This window comes from Simochromis diagramma, unplaced genomic scaffold (assembly GCF_900408965.1).
Source record: "Simochromis diagramma unplaced genomic scaffold, fSimDia1.1 OVJJ01000596.1, whole genome shotgun sequence".
Lineage (NCBI taxonomy): Eukaryota > Metazoa > Chordata > Actinopteri > Cichliformes > Cichlidae > Simochromis > Simochromis diagramma.
The window spans coordinates 7,878,886-7,896,945 of record NW_024387245.1 but is presented as its reverse complement, the minus strand read 5'-3'; the positions used below and the strand labels follow the sequence as shown (position 1 = coordinate 7,896,945).

At 40.1% G+C, this 18,060-nt stretch overlaps 1 long non-coding RNA gene across 1 annotated transcript; it reads right to left on the bottom strand.

Annotated features, from left to right (window-relative positions):
• Window positions 1–10,990: 10,990 nt before the first annotated feature.
• Window positions 10,991–12,971, bottom strand: LOC120714468. Its single transcript, XR_005691414.1, has 2 exons — window positions 12,003–12,971; window positions 10,991–11,742 (listed from the first exon to the last, which is right to left on the bottom strand). It is a non-coding gene; the product is annotated as an uncharacterized LOC120714468 (long non-coding RNA).
• Between the last annotated feature and the right edge of the window lie 5,089 nt (window positions 12,972–18,060).

Genomic DNA, 18,060 nt, shown 5'->3' with positions numbered 1-18,060 from the left:
TTGTGTCTGCTGCTATAAAACCCTCTACTGAACATCTCCGTCCCCGGGGTGTTATGTTTGTGCATGAGAGGCTAGTAGAGGTGGAAACTGAAATCGAAATGACTGTGTGTGTCTGCTTTTCTTTGTTGTGTGCATTTTTTAACCCAAAGGTCCATCTCTCTATACACTAGTATGGTATCCAATACAAAGTAAATATGTGGCCGGTATTGCTGATACTGACATTGACTTGGACGATCGAAACAAAGTATCGATCCCATCACACTACTATCAATCGGACACCAATACCAACATTGGTATTGATGCTATCGATTTTTGGATCAATCTGCTCACCTCTACTACACACATGCTACACACAGACCTTGGGCACAAATGCTTGGTGGGACCTAGTCAACTTGTTTTGATTAGCAGGCTTTTTTATTAGTTATGTCTTCAGTAATCCGACTTATCCAGGAATGTAGAAGTACTGATCTTCTTCCAGGTTGGACTCTTTAATGACATTTAGGTTTTTCTCTAATCCACACAAGCTCACATATATACAAACGCTTATCACAACAAGTGCTGAAGGTCTACGGTGCATTAGTGATCACGACTGGTCAAGGTTTTTTTTTTTCTTCCTTTTAGGTCTCGGTCCACTTCAAAAAGAATCAAAGAATGTCTCTCTGTTGTCTTTCCAAATATTTGATAAAGCTTCACACACACAGGTAGACCTTGGACCCTTGGAGAAATTCCTCGGCCAACAGAGGCGATTTCATTACATGAACAGGATTTGCTGTGTGTTTGTGCGTGTTCATTCTGCTTTGAGGGAGAGACTGCACCAAGCCGAGGAAATACAGTGCCTTCTCATCAGTGCTGCTTTGCTAATCTCACCATGTCTGCCTTTGCTATTTAAGTTTTCATGCGCTGTGTTTGAGACATCAGTGGTTTCAGATGGTTGTTTGCAGCCAGCTGCGCTCTGCACACTCTGCTCCCACTATCTCAGTGTTTTCATCTCCTTTGCAAACAGATTTCATCTGTTTGGGCTCTTGCTCGCTTTGTGCTCTCTGTCAGCGAGACCCCAAGCAGAGAGCATCTTCTGCGTCTCCCTTTTTCTTTTTTCTTTCTGGTCCCCACAGGTAACAATGAAAATGTTTATGTACAATTATAAACTCGCTGGCCACTATGTTAGGTACACTTTGCTAGTACTTGGTTGGACCTGCTTTTGCCTTCAGAACTGCCTTCATTCTTTGTGGCATAGACTCAAAATTACAAAGGAAATAAGCAGCCTAAAGAACAACTCCCACATAGGGACAAAAAACAAATCCTGAACATGAAACAGGAGAAGGAGAGTCTTTCTGTCAAGCTCACTGAAAACGGTCAGAAAGATGAGGCCTTCACAAACACATGCAGCTCTCTGGAGGACACCTTAAGGTACTAGGAGAGAGAAGGTGGAGCAAGACAAGAGAGTTTCGGAGGAAGAAAACAGCTCAACAGCTCCTGGAAGTCAAGGAAGACACCAAAGTAGCCAAGGGAAGAAAAGAAAAAAGTAGAAAAGAGTCAAGGATAAATGCAAAGATAAAGAAAGTCGGGCAAAGAGAAGTGCAAAAAGCACTGGAAGAAGAGAAAAAGTGAATAGAAGAGGCAAATAAAGCAGCTGAAGCTGCACAGAAAGACACAGGGGTGAGAAAAAAGCATTAGAACAGACGAAAACAGAAATAGGAAAAACAAAAATGTCAGAGCGACCCAGGACCCTGAGCAGTTATGAATTATATTGTTATATGTATAGGTGATACTGTGCTGCTGTTCTGTGTCCACATTTCTGTATAGGCAGGTATGTGTGTGTGTGTGTGTGTGTGTGTTTGGCTGTAGGATGGATGTCAAGCACCTGCAGGCCTGGTGGGTGTGGCCCTGCTAGGGGACCTGGCCACACCCGAAGCTCCTGCCACACACATGCTGCTGGTCAGGGCTCGTCGGGGGAGCTACTTAGGAGAGTCTTGGAGCTCCCACCGGCGCGGGACCACTGCGTGAGACTCCATGTTAGTCATCCAGTTGAGCTTAGTGTGTGTGTATGCCTGCGGTTGTATGTGTCCTGACGGCTGCTTCTATTGTATCCCCAGGAGAAGTGTGGAGCGCCAGACAGCAGCCAGCACGAGGAGTGCTGAGACACGGACTTTTCATGGAGAGACACGACACGGGAGTCAGGGGAGAGCACGGGGATTTATTGTTGTTTTTTTCCATACACTGTAAATAAACGCACTGTTTACACACAGAGCTCCGCGACTGGGTCCTCCTTCTCTACATCCCCACGGTTTGCCCTGCCAAACCGTGACGAAAAAAGAAACTGAAAGAGACAAAATTAGGATTCAACAGTCAGAACTGGAAAAATTTTGGTAAAAAACAAAAAAACAAAAAACGATACTACTGAAAAAGAAAGAAGAAATAGACATGAAACTGCTGAGAATGAAAGAAGCAAAGAAACATCTGAAAAAAGAAAAGGAGGCAAAGAAACTGAAAGAGCAGATGAGAAGGAGAAGAACTGGAGTGGCATCTGGAGGTGCTTCTGGTGCAGCTCAACTTCCTCTTCCTCCTCCTTTACCTTACCTCTTTATATCCCCTCCACTCCCATTCTCTCTAGCTTAATTATCACCTTTTCATGTCCGTTCATTATCTTAATCAGTCTTCCACACCCTTTCCCTCTTTCACCCTCCTATGACCCTTTGGTCATTGGGATTTCTCTCTAACACTGTAGGGTCTTTTACCATCCCATTCCCTCTACCCATACTCTGCTACACCCTCTTTCAAAGAGCATTATAATAATTGCCCATCCATGCATCCACAGATGAACATAAACAGACCTCAGCTTGTAGGTGGATTTAAACCAAACACCTTTTCACTCTTAGGTGACAAAGCCAACCACTGCAACTCCACGTTGGCCTCTGTTAATAATAATAATCATCATTATTATAAATCATTAAAGAAAACCAAATCATATTCCTGCCTGGTTGCTGCATCTATGATTAAAGAACATTTTCTTTCACATGGTTATCAGACTCTTTTAGGATTCTTAGAATACCTCCACAACTCCAGTAAGTGTTGTTAAATGAGATATAAAAATGTTTTAGGAGACCCTGAACTTCCTTTTACTGTTAATACATCAATAACAGTAACTGAAAATGGAAACCAAAAATGTTCCCAGTAAATATTCCCATTGCTCCATGTCTGCTACACTGGAAATTCTTTGCTTTGTTAGAGTCCAGGAAGAAGTCCATAAAGTCCATAAATCGTAATTATCCAACATCCCCAGATCTTTTTTCTTACAGTTAAGTGGAAGTTTGCACAGTGTTTGGTAAGTAATCAAATTCTCAGTGCTATATTAGAAACCGAGCTGTACTGAAAGAACATAAAACCATCAACATGAAGGGATGCATCACATGACAGAAACACCCATCAAGATAAAGACTTGTTTTTCAAAGCTTTAAAGTTTTATTTATTAATGGTTTCTATAAAAGAGATAATCAGGCAGATTCCTGTTATGGAGTCACAAAATAACTGAGTGACTTTATTGCCTGATCCAAGGTTAAACTTTCTGTAGACGAAACAGGAATTTAATCTTTAACAGTCACAATCGTCAAATGGGATGACGAGAAGCCACACGGGTAATTGCAGATGTTTGAAAATCTGACACATTCTTCTAAAATAATAATAGCTGTTATCTAATTGAAAATGTGGCATGAATTACTTTTCCCAGTTGATCAGAAGGCCTTACTAACTTAATATGGGGATTCATCTATTAAAGCTGGTAAAACATCAACGAAATATCTTATAAAAGTAAGCATGACTACCGTATGGCAAGTTGCAGAAGATTCGATTATTTTTCAGTCGTTCTACGGAAACAGAGCCTAATCTTTAGAGAAAAATTAGACTTGAATACAATTTATTGGGATGATAAAATAAAACAAAATGCTATTTGAGCAGTGACAGCTTCTGGAGCTATCAATTTCACAATATTCGTTTTTTTAAATCAATGAAATAGAATTATCTGAACCACAGGAGTGTTTATACCCACAGTGGGTATAGCAGAGCAAGGGCTGTATGTTTAGGGCAAAATTCTGTCACACATACAAATGTTGGTGAGGCGATGCATGTTGAATGTGACACGTGAAAGAAACGCAACATTGCACTGGTGTCACTGGTGCTACTGTGTGAGAAAACCTTCCTTTAGCCAATTTCCTGAAGATCTATTAAGAATTATTCACAGTCAGTACAATGTCTCAGGCAATTTATCACAATTATTTTCTCTTTTATTTCATAATTTCATAGGAAGCCTCTTTTTCGGTCACTGCTTCCTTATGATGATGATCAGTCAGTAAGATGGAGAGTAAGGATCTTTGGTCTTACGTATGCTACCGTGTGTGGCTTTGTTTCCGTCACATCAAATAAAATGTGTTTCGTTTGGCATGATAATAATTTTACATCCACTGAATGTTGCTGCATTAGAATAAAGCAACAGAAACTCATCTTTCAGACACTTTAACATCTTTAGCTCTAAAGATGAACAATTATTGGCCACAGACAGTATCAGGCATCAGACCCAAAAATCACAGTCAATAATACAAGGACATCCAAAAAGTCTTCAAAATTAAAATAGGTTATGTCATAACATCTTATATAAAGTTTCACATGTATGGGGATAAAGGAGGTTTTGTCTGCCTTTTCATAGCCAAGTAAACTTGCTGGCCATGATGGTAACAGCTGAAAGGACTGATGGAGGGTGTGAGAGCTGTATGACCAGCAGAGTCATACAGTGGTGCTTAAACTGTATCTGTTTTGTCTTGTGTATAACAGTGAGGCTATTATGCCAGGATTAAATACTGAAGGTCCAGACAGATTCAATGAGTGACTCGTAAACCAGGCTTGAAACTTCTTTACTGATATTAAGACTTCTGACCTTCCTCGGCAGAGTTTGAATCGTGGCTGTTGAGTTATCTTGTATATTGAGTCAGAATATACAAGAAGAGAGAGAGAGAGGTACCTACCTCTGTTCCCAGATATTTGAAAGACTCACCTGCTCTACCAGCTGTCCTTGGGGTTATGCATGTCGCAATTTGCCCCTACAACACTGCTCCTCTGTCTTGCCTATAACAAGCTTTAAGGTGTTTTCCATCAGTGACCTCATGTCACCAGGGCCATATCATCTGCACATTTTAAAAGAGTCATTGTTGCAATACGGGAAGTACTGCTATTTATATAAATGTAAAAAGAAAAACTGGTGATAAAACACAATCTTGTGGCAATCCTGTGTTTAAAACTCTGTTAAGATCCATACCAACAAAGCTGGGTTGACCTGCAGCTGAATTAAACGGTAAAGTAAAAATGTGAATATTTGCAGTATTAAAAGAATATGAATAGTATGAATAGTCCCCTAGTTTGAGGATGTTTGCAGTGTCCAGCAGAAATGAGCTCTCATACTTCACACTAAATTTAGCATAGAAACAAACTGGAATGAGTCGGATTTTTCATGGAAGCTACTGCATGATTACTTATTTACAACTACTTTTGAAACAGTGTTATTATAGAAACTACATGGCTGTGCAAATGAACAAATCATGCAATCACACTTCCAACAACAAATAAATGTCATTATTCTTCTGTGATTCTGACAACGTGTGCTGAAGAGAGAGAGAAATAATATTTCATCAAAGTACCAAAGGAGTACGATAATATCTGCCACAAAGAGACGGCACATGTGGTCTTTAATTAAATGCACAAAAAAGATTTAAAAGAAATTTTTTTTTAGTTGCAGTAGTGTGACCAAAGTTCAAATGTCAGAAAAAGAAATGAATTTTAAGACATCTGTGGAAGGACCCATGTGATGAAACCATAAACAGCGCTCACTCATATCGGTAACATTACTCTTCTTTAAAAAAGTCTGACATCACCGTGTTTGTTTTCCTTGTTCACCAGGAGTTAGACCAGAAGGTCAACATCAGTTTAATCTGTGTGCTCAGTTTAGTAATAAGTTGGAGACATGGTCAGTCTAGGTTAGCTGTGGAAGCAGTTTTCAATGCTGACTTTCTTCTTTTCTACTCAATGCAAAGGCTGCAAAGTAAAAACATCAAGCCAGTCAGGCCCCTGTTGCTTCTCTACTTGCCTCTGCTGCTGCCACACTGCTGTAAAGCATTTCTTGCTTCATACCATAGAATTATTTATCTTATCTAGCTTTCCAAAAACGTCGGCTTCCCTGTAACAATGGCAGAAAGGGCGGAATGAAAAACATTTTCTCAGGCTCTTTGCAGAAGGAGCCATACACATCATCACACATATAAAGTCTGTCAGCACACTTCTCTCTCTCCATCTGCGATTGTTCTCAATAACCCCTGTTGCCCAGATGAATGATGGCAGGTTACTGGATGAAAGCCAGCATCTACTCCACTCCAACTAAAAAGTCTCTCTCCAGCATTTCATTCAGTACTATTCAATATCAGGCATCGCTGCACAACCCAAAGAGTGATGTGTAAAAGAGGTGGGGAGGCTGAGATGAAAGAGCAGCGGGTTGCTCACGAATGATGAGCTCCGTTGGGTGTGACTGTGGCGATTTGGAGCGAGGTGTTTGTCGGTATGCTGTTTGAAACACAATAAAAAATGTGAAGGTTCAGAATTACCTTGTTTGATTATTTAAAAAAAAGTAAGTTTTAAAAAATCTATAAGTAGAGGATTTGTACAAAGCAACTTCAAAGATCACTCTAAGAAATAACAATGACGTTGCAACCTTGTGATTTAATCTAAGAAACTTTGGGGAGGAACAAAAATATTTATTCTGTTGATAAAAACTATATTTATATATGTAATCCTTGATATTTACCACACAGTGCACACAGCACAACAAACCCACCAGGACTTTCTTCTCTCTCTGGTATCTTTTTATCTTGCTTAAAAAAAAACAGACCCTCCCTGGCGGTATTTTTGTTTTTTTCCCTTTATCTTGATCTTCTTTTTGCCAGAGTGTCTCTCCGTCTCTCTCTGCTCCAGTGTGTTTGTTTGGAGAGTACAGCTCGCCCAGTACAACATGGAAGTACGTCAACGTTGCTGGCTCCTTCGTAGATAAGGGCAACAGGAAAAGACCTCTCATAGAGAGCAGAGACAGGAGGGGAGGAGGACGACAAAGGGCCAAAACCACTACATTGGTGAGGAAGAAAATATAAATGGAGGGAATAGAGGAGGGATCAAGAGGTCATGCACAGTGCAATAGATCAATGACTTATTACATCATAAAGATTTTTTCTTATGTCTCCATTTACTGAATCCTGTCTTTATCATGTCTGGATGTTAAATTGTTGTAAAGTTTTATAATCTCATTAAGTCTCTTTATCAAGGAACTGCTGCTTTATAAAGATACGAGTGGATGCTGTCATGTCACGTGAGTGTTTTGTCTTCAGTTATTTCCCGTTGTGTTGTTGATTTAGGTTCTTCAATTAAGGCTTCAGATGGGTTCGTATTGGAATTCTGGGAATGTTATTGTATGCTGATGACATTATTTAACTTGCTCTAAACAAAAAAGGAACGCCGATTCTGAAGTCTCAAATTTTAATGTGGTACGTGGTTCACGTATGCACACTGGCCACTTTATTAGTTACAACTTGCTGGTACTGGTTTGGACCAACATTTGCCTATAGAACTTGATTCTTCATCGCATAGATTTAACAAACTTGCTCAGAAATTTTGGGCCATCTTGACATGACAGCATCACACAGTTGTTGCAGACCTTTTGGCTGTACATCTATGATGAAAATATCACCATTCAGTACCTTCCAGCATTGCTATATTGGACCAAGACCCGGTGACTATGGAGGCCCTTTGATTACAATACGATTTAAATGCAGATCAACTGATATTAAGGGGTGCAAAGGAATTATCCGCCACACCATTACACCACCCCCATCCTGCACAGTTGATAGAAGGCAGGAAGGATACATGCTGTCATGTTGTTTACACAAAATACTGAACCTACCACCCACGTTGAAACTCATCAGACCATGCAACATTTTTCAAACTTCTTTTGCTCAGTTTTGGTGAAACCATGCGAACCGTAGCCACAGTTTCCCGTTCTTAGCTGACAAAGTGGCGTCCGCTGTGGTCTTCAGCTGCTGTAGCCCATCTACTTCCAGGTTTGATGTGTTGCACATTCATGTCGTGCATTCTGCATACCTCGGTTGAAACAAGTTGTTATTTAAGTTACTGTTGACCTCCCCTCAGTTCAAAGTAGTCTGTCCATTCTTCTCTGACCTCTGGCATCAACATGACACTTTTACCCAGAGAGTGTGTTACTTCTCTTCAAGGTGATCGTGAATCGAGAGTATCAAAAACATGATCTCTGAGAAATGTTTTCACAATGTTAGCTCTCACTACTGTGAATGTTGCAAAAGAAAATCTATTTAAATCTGTTATAGTAAGGTGGAGGCAGACAGGTCAAACTATAGAAGCAAGGAAGTTTTTTGGCACTCCGAGGCCAATGCAAAGTAGACGGCGAATCCAATCCAATCCAATCCAACTTTATTTATATAGCACTTTTAAAAACAACAAAGTTGACCAAAGTGCTTTCCAATAATAAAACAGAGATAGCAGTTAAAACCAGACTTTAAGCATACAATGAAATCAATAAACAAAACAAATATATAATTGGAAAAGAAGATAAAAATAAATCAACATGAGTAGAATAAACAAATGTGTCAGTGTAGCACAAAAGAAACCAGATTTCCAACAAGTCTGTAATCAAGCATGCTTGAATAGACAAGCCTTTATCTGCAACACGTATTGTTATGGCATTGAGTAAGGAGATAAAAGCAGAAGGTGTAGCATTCATCCCGATACATTCAGTGTTTCCCTCCCTTTATATGTCTTTATCTCTTCTTCCTGCTTGATTCAGGACTAACGCTTTGATCTGGTTCTTCACATAACAAGGCCCCAGGGTGGACTAACACAGCAGACACAGAACAAATTTAAATATGTGCTTGCGTATACATTTGAGTACATATATCTATCCTTAAACTATGTGTACTTTCTGTGATAAACCTATCCAGTAGGTATAGTGTAACCACAAAGCCATCTGAAACCCTGCCCCATGACTTAAGCTATAATTTGATGGTACCACCATTTCCTATTGTTCATTCCAGCTACTTCTTATTCTGCCACCTTTATTTTAACCAAATAGAAGAGGAGTGTACAACTTGAAGAGAGGGAATTCCACCAACAACTAGTGATTTGGTTATACTACTGATCTCAGTTGTGTGTCCTAGTCCACAATAAAGTTTTTGACCGGTATGTGTAAACCATCCAGGCACTTTTAGTATATCCCTGCATGTATATATTCCATTGTTAGTTGGACCTCACAAATACCTTATCTAAGCATGAAGGTGACCGATTTAAGATATAGCTTGTGGGATCATTTTAAGAAAACAGACAATCCCAAGCCGGTGATCTCAAACATACCTAATCATTTGAGACATGCCAGACCCAATCAGTCTAATGCAGGGGTGTCAAACTCCAGGCCTTGAGGGCTGGTGTCCTGCAAGTTTTAGATGTGTCCTTGATCCAACACAGCTGATTCAAATGGCTAAATGACCTCCTCAACATGTCTTGAAGTTCTCCAGAAGCCTGGTAATAAACTAATAATTTGATTCAGGTGTGTTGACCCAGGGTGATATCTAAAACCTGCAGGACACCGGCCCTCGAGGCCTGGAGTTCAACACCTCTGGTCTAATGTTAGCTACTTAGCATTGCTAGTTTTAAGCTCTGTTCGATCACTCTTCATTAATGACTAAACGTACCTGTTCATTATGCTCTCAAGCACTCTGGACCGTGACTGGGCCATCGCAACATTCAAGATTCAAGATTCAAAGCGTTTATTGTCATGTGTACCAAGAAAAAGCATATCTCTGTACAATGACATTCTTTCTCTGCTGTCCACACACAGATGCCGGTTAAAATGTACAATAGATAAAATACAAATAGCATGAATAAATAAATGGAGACAAAAATGAAAAATTGAAGTATTAAATAGATTTATGTGCAAAAGCGGTATGAGCTTAATATGCTGGTTGATATGTGAGATGACCTGATCTTTTTTAGTTATTCCATTAAATTTTTGCTGCTCTGCTTGGGTTCATTGTCCTGTTGCATGACTCAGTTTCACCCAAATTTGAGGATGGCCTCACATTGGGAACTCTCAATGACCGCAGACTGCCCAAATCCTGTGCCTTCAAAACAAGCCCAGATCATCACCCTTCCACCAGCATGAGGTGTTTAGACTGATATGCAAACCCATGCCATGCTGCCATGTTCTTTTTAGAGAGAAGAGGCTTTCTCCTGCCAAACCTTCCAAAGCCATACTTGTTCTGTCTTTTTCTAGCTGTACTGTCATGAACTTTCACATTTAATATGCTAACTGAGGCCCGTGGAGACTGAGATGTGGTTTCTGGGGTTTTGCACAGTCTGACCTTGGAGTGATTTGCTTGGAAGTCCACTCCTAGGAAGATTGGCATCTGTCTTGAATACTTTCCTCTCCATGGTCTTCCTCACTGTAGGATGATGGGCTTCAAATTGTTTGGAAATGGCCTTATAACCCTTCCCAGATTGATGGGCAGCAACAATTGCTTCTCTAACGTCACTGCTGATGTCTTTCCTCCTTGGCACATGTGTCAACACACACCTGAATGCTCCAGACCAGCAAACTACTACAACTTGTGTTTTCATAGAAGGGCTCACACTTGCTGATGATCAATTGCAATTGATTAACCGCACTTGGCAGCTACTTAACCTCTTAAGTCCTATGTGTGTACTTCATTTTTCATGTACTATTTCTATAACTAGAACTTCTGCTAAACAAGTGACAATACAATGTAGCATACTATGTGTTGTTGTTCATATGGGGTGTATTTAGCTAATTCTAAGACCTGATAACAATCAGATTATTTTTATATATATATATATGTTTCTATACAGAAAACATTCCTTAGAATTGAAAGACAAGAGGTGTGCTTTATTTTTACACTGAAAAAATAAAATAAAAAGTCAAGAGTGTGCAATTCTCCAGAAAGGATCACTATAATTTCTCTGCTGAAGCCACTTTATCATAATGTGCTGTTTAGTTACAGTATTTGTGTTTAAATACTGCCTAAAGGTCAGGTCAATTCTGGGTGTTGAGGTTATGGAAATATCATTATCTTGATTTAACACCCAAAACATCTGCAGGGGATTAAAGAGAAATTGCTTTTTAACCTTGATAAAAGTTCTTCTATTTCCTGAATCTAACCACATGCAGCCACCACAGCATCTGCCGTAAAAGTAATCTAATTTATGCAGATTAATATCGTCTGCAACCAGTTTCTCAGAAAGTCCAGTGTGTTGAATAAATGCTGCGATTCACTGTCATAATTCACATTTGATTCTTTAAAAGTATTCCAGGAAGTATTTAGGATACTTCATGTCTCTGTTTACAGCATAGCTGTAAACAGAGACTTTTTATACGTGAATTTTAGAGGCACACAAAAAAAGGAGATACTGAATGTGGGGGGAAGGAGACTGGACGGCTTGTTCTGGCCCAGCCAATATGTCTCTTGCAGAAGGCGGTGTGTTGGTGTGGAGGGATTCCCATTCCGCTGAAGTCTGGCGCTCGGTATCTGGTTACTCCTGCAGGTCTGATGATTACCCTCCACTCAAATTCCACAGCCCTCATTTACTCCAATCCACACAGGAATCTTGCAAAGTCAGCTTTACACACAGAACAAAGACACACATAAACACAAGGATCAACAACCCCGACGGCTCTCCAGTCCAATTTTAAACCAACTTTTAACTCAAAACATTCAACTCTAATTACTTTTATGACCCCTTCTCTCATCCCCGTTTCCCCTTCCAGTTGTCTCCGTCACAAATTCTCTCAAGAAATGCAACACACAACACAAGAACGCAACAGTCTGGATAATGACTTCGACTGTGGGTGAGGTTTGTGTTGCCACTGCAGTGCTAACCTGGTTGTAAAATGCCATAATACTGCAATCCACATGTAGCCGTTTGTCACCTCACACCAAACTGTAAGCAGAGCAGCAGCAATGTGGCGGTTTAGCCCTCGACCTTGTCTGTTCCCCTCCTGCTGCAAGGAATGCGGTCGCAGACAGCCGACGAGACACTCAGCTGCGCGTATACCCACATGTTGCACAGTTCCGTGTTGCTGCCACAGGACTTAGTGTTCTTTCAGAGAGACCACTTGATTTAAGACATCAGTGTTTGTGTGTTAGTGTGTGAAAAGGTCACACACTCCCTGCAGGATGTGCCTTCACCTTTGTATTTGGCAGTCATCTTGTCGCCAAACACTGCTTCCTTCCTTTTGAAAATAAATTTCCCATTGCTTTATTAAAGTCAGGTCTCTGTCAGGTAGTGTGACATCACAGTGTTGGCCTGTGGGAGAAAGGTCCAAATGGACAGAGGACAGTGCAATTCATAATCAAGAGGCAAGCTTAGGGAATGTCTCTGCTTGGTTAACGTAATTGAAAAAGGAAAGGAATACGATATTGTAGTGATCTCAAGCTTGTCCCACGGTGATATTGCGCAGACGAATTATTTCTCATAGGTTATATTTCGAGTGTTCACTGGCATTTCTCTTGATTTATCTTGGTAATAACAAGCGCACAGCATTCAATACAAATGGGAGAGAAAGGGCATCAGAGAGAGGGATGTATGTGATGATTTAATGTTATGGCCATGTAGAGGGTATAATGTATAAAACAGGGGAATCTATGGAAGAATACAGAAATCCAAACAATCTTTATTTTGCAAAACCATCGCTAAAAGCAGACCTGCTGAGCATTTTGTACTCAAAAGGCAGATTCTGGGTGGAGTGTCACTTAGAAAGATATTAAGACGATGATTCACACAGCTGGGGAAAACAATTTAAATTGTGTTATCATTTTTGTTGTTTGCCAGTTTGATCTCTGGCAATTGCATGGCTTTTGCAGGTCTGCACTTTAAAGTCAATTTCATTTAGCGCTCTGCTCTGCCAGAAAGACGTTGCAGCTGCTTAAGTAAATGAAATCAGATACGGTGTGAGGCTTGCAATATTTGTGAAAAGCCAACAGACAGTTGAAGACGAGTCATCCTGTTTCTTTCGTCATTAAGCCTGTGATGCCTAAATCTGAAACGGCACCGGTTTTCACAGTATACCAGCTGGTTTTTGTTTTAGTTGTTCTCCATAATGTAGTACTTTGTGTTTAAGTTTTACAATGTATGCCCTAGAACACAAATCCCTATTTTTTGGTGCTTCTTTTCTCCATTTTCCAGTCATTAAAAGAATAGTTATAACAGAAACATTAATTAATTGAGAAAATAATATGTTAACTGCAAATCAAGGTAACAGCTGGCTACAGCCCTGTCTCAATGCAAATCTGGTGCTAATAACTTCCTAAAAATGATTGATTTTTATCTGCAATAACTGTGCAGTGATACAGAAAGAACATTTCTACTTGTGTGTGGTACAAATGTTTAACCTCCTAGGACCTGGCGTCCACATATGTGGACATCACATTTTGGGTTATTTAGACCAAAATACTCAATTTTGCTCTACAAGGGCCTGATATCCACTTACATTATACTGCTACTGTTCTATCAAAATTTTAAACGCATATCCTCATATGTGGCTCTTATTTTTCTTAAAAACAAAAATAAGGTAAAAAAATAAATAAATCTGGTAATTCTTTGTTTTTACATTCATCGGGCTCCAATCAGCCCAAATATCAAAGAGAAATTAAAAATGCATACTGTGGAAGAGTTCGGGTCTTAGGAAGTTAAAAATGAAAATGTGCTTACTGTTATCATTTTGAGGTATAACTCAGTTCCGTCTTTATTAGGTACACATGCTTGACTCCTTCTGACTCCGTCTGAGCTGGTCTGAATAGTTCAGAAACTGCCGATACTGGGATTTTCCCACAAAACCGTCTCTAGGGTTTACAGAGAATTGTATGAAAAAGAGGAACTATCTAGTAAGTGGCAGTTATCTTGGCGAAAATGTCTTGTTGATGTCAGACAGTTTCAAACGAAAGACAACAGCAACTCAGATAATCACTTATTATACCCAAGGTATGCAGAAGAGCATCTCTGAATGCACAACACAGTGGGCAACAGCAGAAGACCACATCAGGCGCCACTCCATTCAGCAAAGAACAGGAAACTGAGGCTATGATTCACACGACTCACCCAAACTGGACAACAGAAGACTGTTTTGTCCGGTGGTCTTGATTTCTGCTGCAACATTCAGTTGTTTGGGTGAGAATTTGGGATAAACAATATCAAAGCACAGATCAACAGTTTTGGGCTGCTGGTTGTGGTGTAATGGATCTTTGCACACTTTAGGCCCCGTAATACCAACTGACTATCTTTTAAATGTCACATCCTACCCTGGTATTGTTGCTGACAACCTCTAAGAACAACCACAGTGTACAAATCTTCTTATGGCTATTTACAGCAGGATAATGGAGCATGTCACAAAGCTCAAAATTTGTTTCTTGAATGAAAATAAGTTCAGCTGTGAAGACAAATGAGGATCCAACTTGAGAACTTACGATGTTTAATAGTCTACATTGTGTACATTGTGCTTTTCTCTCAGCTACATTGGTGTGTGGTGAGGTGATTTCTGTGCTGTCCTTTGTCGTAACTGCGTTTTGCCATTTAAAAGACAGAGTTTCAAAACCTTCCCTCAGAAACCTTCAAGAGATCCTGCTTTTGTGTATTCCTGTGCTCTACATGCAGGCATATGTGACTGCACAGTCAAACAGAGGACGCAAGTAAGCACTGGTTTAGAAACTCACAAATTCCAATTACAGCCAGCTTGTCTGTAAGAACCAGATCAATGTTGGCTCAAAATTCATCACACTAAAGTGCTGTGCTCAAAACATTTTTCTAATTACAATCGGGGAGCTGTGTTCCTGCTAATGTCAGCTAATTTTAGTTACAGTAATAGCGAAGTCTTTTAATTTACTGCACTTCAGTGTTCACTGACCACCCAGAAAGATTTCATAGCGAGAGAGAGCATGCCATTTACATGTAACAGGGCTTCAGTGTGCATGTGTGTTTGCATGCCTTTCAGCCCATCTGTACTTGTGTTTGTTTTTTGTGTTTTCTTTAGTACGTGCAGGTCAGGAAAGACAAGAGGGCGGCCATACTGGGGTTAAAGCAGCATATGAAAGCCAGAATTGACTGTCATCTTCTTTAAACCCCCTATTGAACTCCCAGCATGTAAACATGGCTAGACTGTCCACGCCCCACCACCTCCGTCACCCCCAATCCCAAGCCCTGGCCCCCCCTTGGGGCACAGGCTGTCTTATCTCCCCACCAGGGAAGATGAAGAGAGGGAGATGGGGGCTTGCTCTTTGTCTACTGGCACTGGGCTTTGTGCTTCTCCCCCACAAGCAGGCACATGTGCACAAATATATGACAGCATATACACACGAGCACAAACACAGGCAGAGGTGAGCAAATAGCATGCGACACACGCCAGGCAAATGCAAGGACAAAGCATGCAGGAACTATTCATCCATAAATACTGCACACCAGCATTTATACGGTGTCACATGACTCATATTCAAGAAATAATTGGTTTAACAATCCAGAGGATGTCTGCATATGATTGAGCGCTAGATTCTGATTTGAAAAATAATCCTTGACACGAAAAGGTCAGGGTATAGTCACACACCTGCAACAGAACAATGCAGCCACCACTAACCCCACCTATAGAGGCCCCAACCAGGGGCGCATTATTTTCAGCGTGTTGGAAGTGCTCCTTTCAGATTGTCCTCCACGGTGACACAAATGCACCATGTAATTTCAGGGTTTTATTGATTTCTCTTCCTGAGGTCTTCTCCTAATCACTACACCTTGACCTCAGCAGGAAATGTCATGAGGTCAAGGAAAGATGCAACAAAGAATGTATAAGGGAAAAGAGAAATGTGGTGCTCGGCTTACTTTATAATGTAATAGTGGATTTTGTTGACTTGGCTCACATGAAACAGAACGACTGCCGATCCAGTGTAACTGCCAATTAATTAAAGCTTTGTGGCAAAAATGAACAGAATTTATATTAATCCTAAACACTAGCAAAACAGCAATAGTTAAACTGAGGGCACAACTAATGCAAACTGAACCATGATAAACAACCTTGATATAGGTATATATATATATATATATATATATATATATATATATATGTGTGTGTTAGGTAAGGTAATTGCTTCATAATAAACTCATTTTATTACAGCAGCATATAGTTCATAGTTCACTCGTGGGTTTTACAAGCCTGTAGATGAAGGTTTAAAACATATGAAGGGATTGTGGCAAGAAATAGAAACATTACCATGCAAGTGATTATCACCACCTGTCAGTTATGTTGATTTTCTTTAAATGGCAGTTGTGAAATACAGAGCGGTATTATCTCACCTCCTTTTACAAGGAGTATCCATTGCGTGTCCTACACTAAAGGAGGTTATAAAGGAAGCACTTGGTATTTTAATTTGAATTAGCCAGCTGTCATTATGAAGCTACTTCCAGGTCAGTTAGGAACCTTCTTAAGCAATAAACAACTATTGGACCTGCAACCCTGGTGAGTGAGGAGGCAGCTTCAATTAAAAAAAAAAAAAGAAAAACTAATTTACAAGCTTCAGCTTGCAACAACTATCTCCTTTGTGACAGAGCAGAACTTCAAGCTATAAATCACCCAGATCAATGGGATTCACTCAGCTGTTGAGAAGCAGGTAGACGAAGTAATACATGCACAAGGACAGAAAAAAACTGAAGGACAGGAGGCCCACATATAGCACATGTCACAAATATGGATACTGACTGAATTAGCTGCTAACCCAGTGGTTCAATAGCAATAGAAGAAAGACACTGCCAAAGGTGGCGAGAATCCAGAAGAATAGAGGTACTATTGGTTGAGATAGTGAAGTGACCCTGATAGAAAAATATTATAACCTGCCACCATGGCTGTAACCAAGGTCACCAATGTCTGAACTTTGTTTTTCTAATACAACACTGTATAAATTGTCCCAACACCACTTGTGACGCTCTGGATGGTTTTTACTTTACTCTATGGGAATTGCCCTGCAGTACGTGTGTTTAAGAGGTTTGGTTGATGCATGGCTATTGGTTTGTTTAGGTATGAGCAGTGAATCAGGGGCACAGCAGGGCCAGAGCCATTCAGTGAGTACCTTTTTTCCTTGTGACATTTTAATTTCATGTGAAAGAATTATTTTGTATTTTTAGATTTCATTTTATTTCATTTTTTTATACTCACAGTTCACCATCACACAGGTGCTCCTGCAAAATAGGGAATCTCTGCAGGTGCTACACCTTTAAAATATGATGCATTAAGTGAAAAAATTCTGGATTTCACTCATTTCTAGAAATGAGTGAAGAGAAGAAAGACAGAAAGCCTTCTTTCTCTCCTTTTCTTTTCATCCTGCCAGCAAGCCTTAAATGCAAAATTCCCCCAGCAGAGTTTACAAGATGTTCAAAAAGCAGAATAAAGCACCAATAAAGCCATTGGGGGGGGACGAGAGACTATGTATTTTACTCACCTGCGGTGTTACGTTGTTACACAAAATACTGCATTAATTGTTGATTGTTGATACATTATGTTACTTAAGAGTACTCTCTGGACAAACTAATTTGTTACCCTAGTCATTACATTACTGTTGTTTTATTCGGAAGCTTTGTAAGTTAATTACTTGTTAACAATAAAAACCCACAGTCCATTCAGTCCCACACAGTGACACCAATGCCCATCCTAATGAACACACACACAAGCTTCCTTTTAGTGTTTAAATATAAACACAAAGCTAAATTGAAAAACCAGTCCAAAGAAACTTCAGAGTTACTGCCACTGTAATTCTACTGTGCAAACATGTACAGATAGAAATGCAGGCTACGCTACTACAGGCTACCTGTGTTACCTATTGAAGTTCAGTGTCTGGCTCCTGGGCTGGGGTTGGCATACACTCAGGGTTCTTTGCTGTGTGTGCAGGCACTTGCAAAGCACAGACA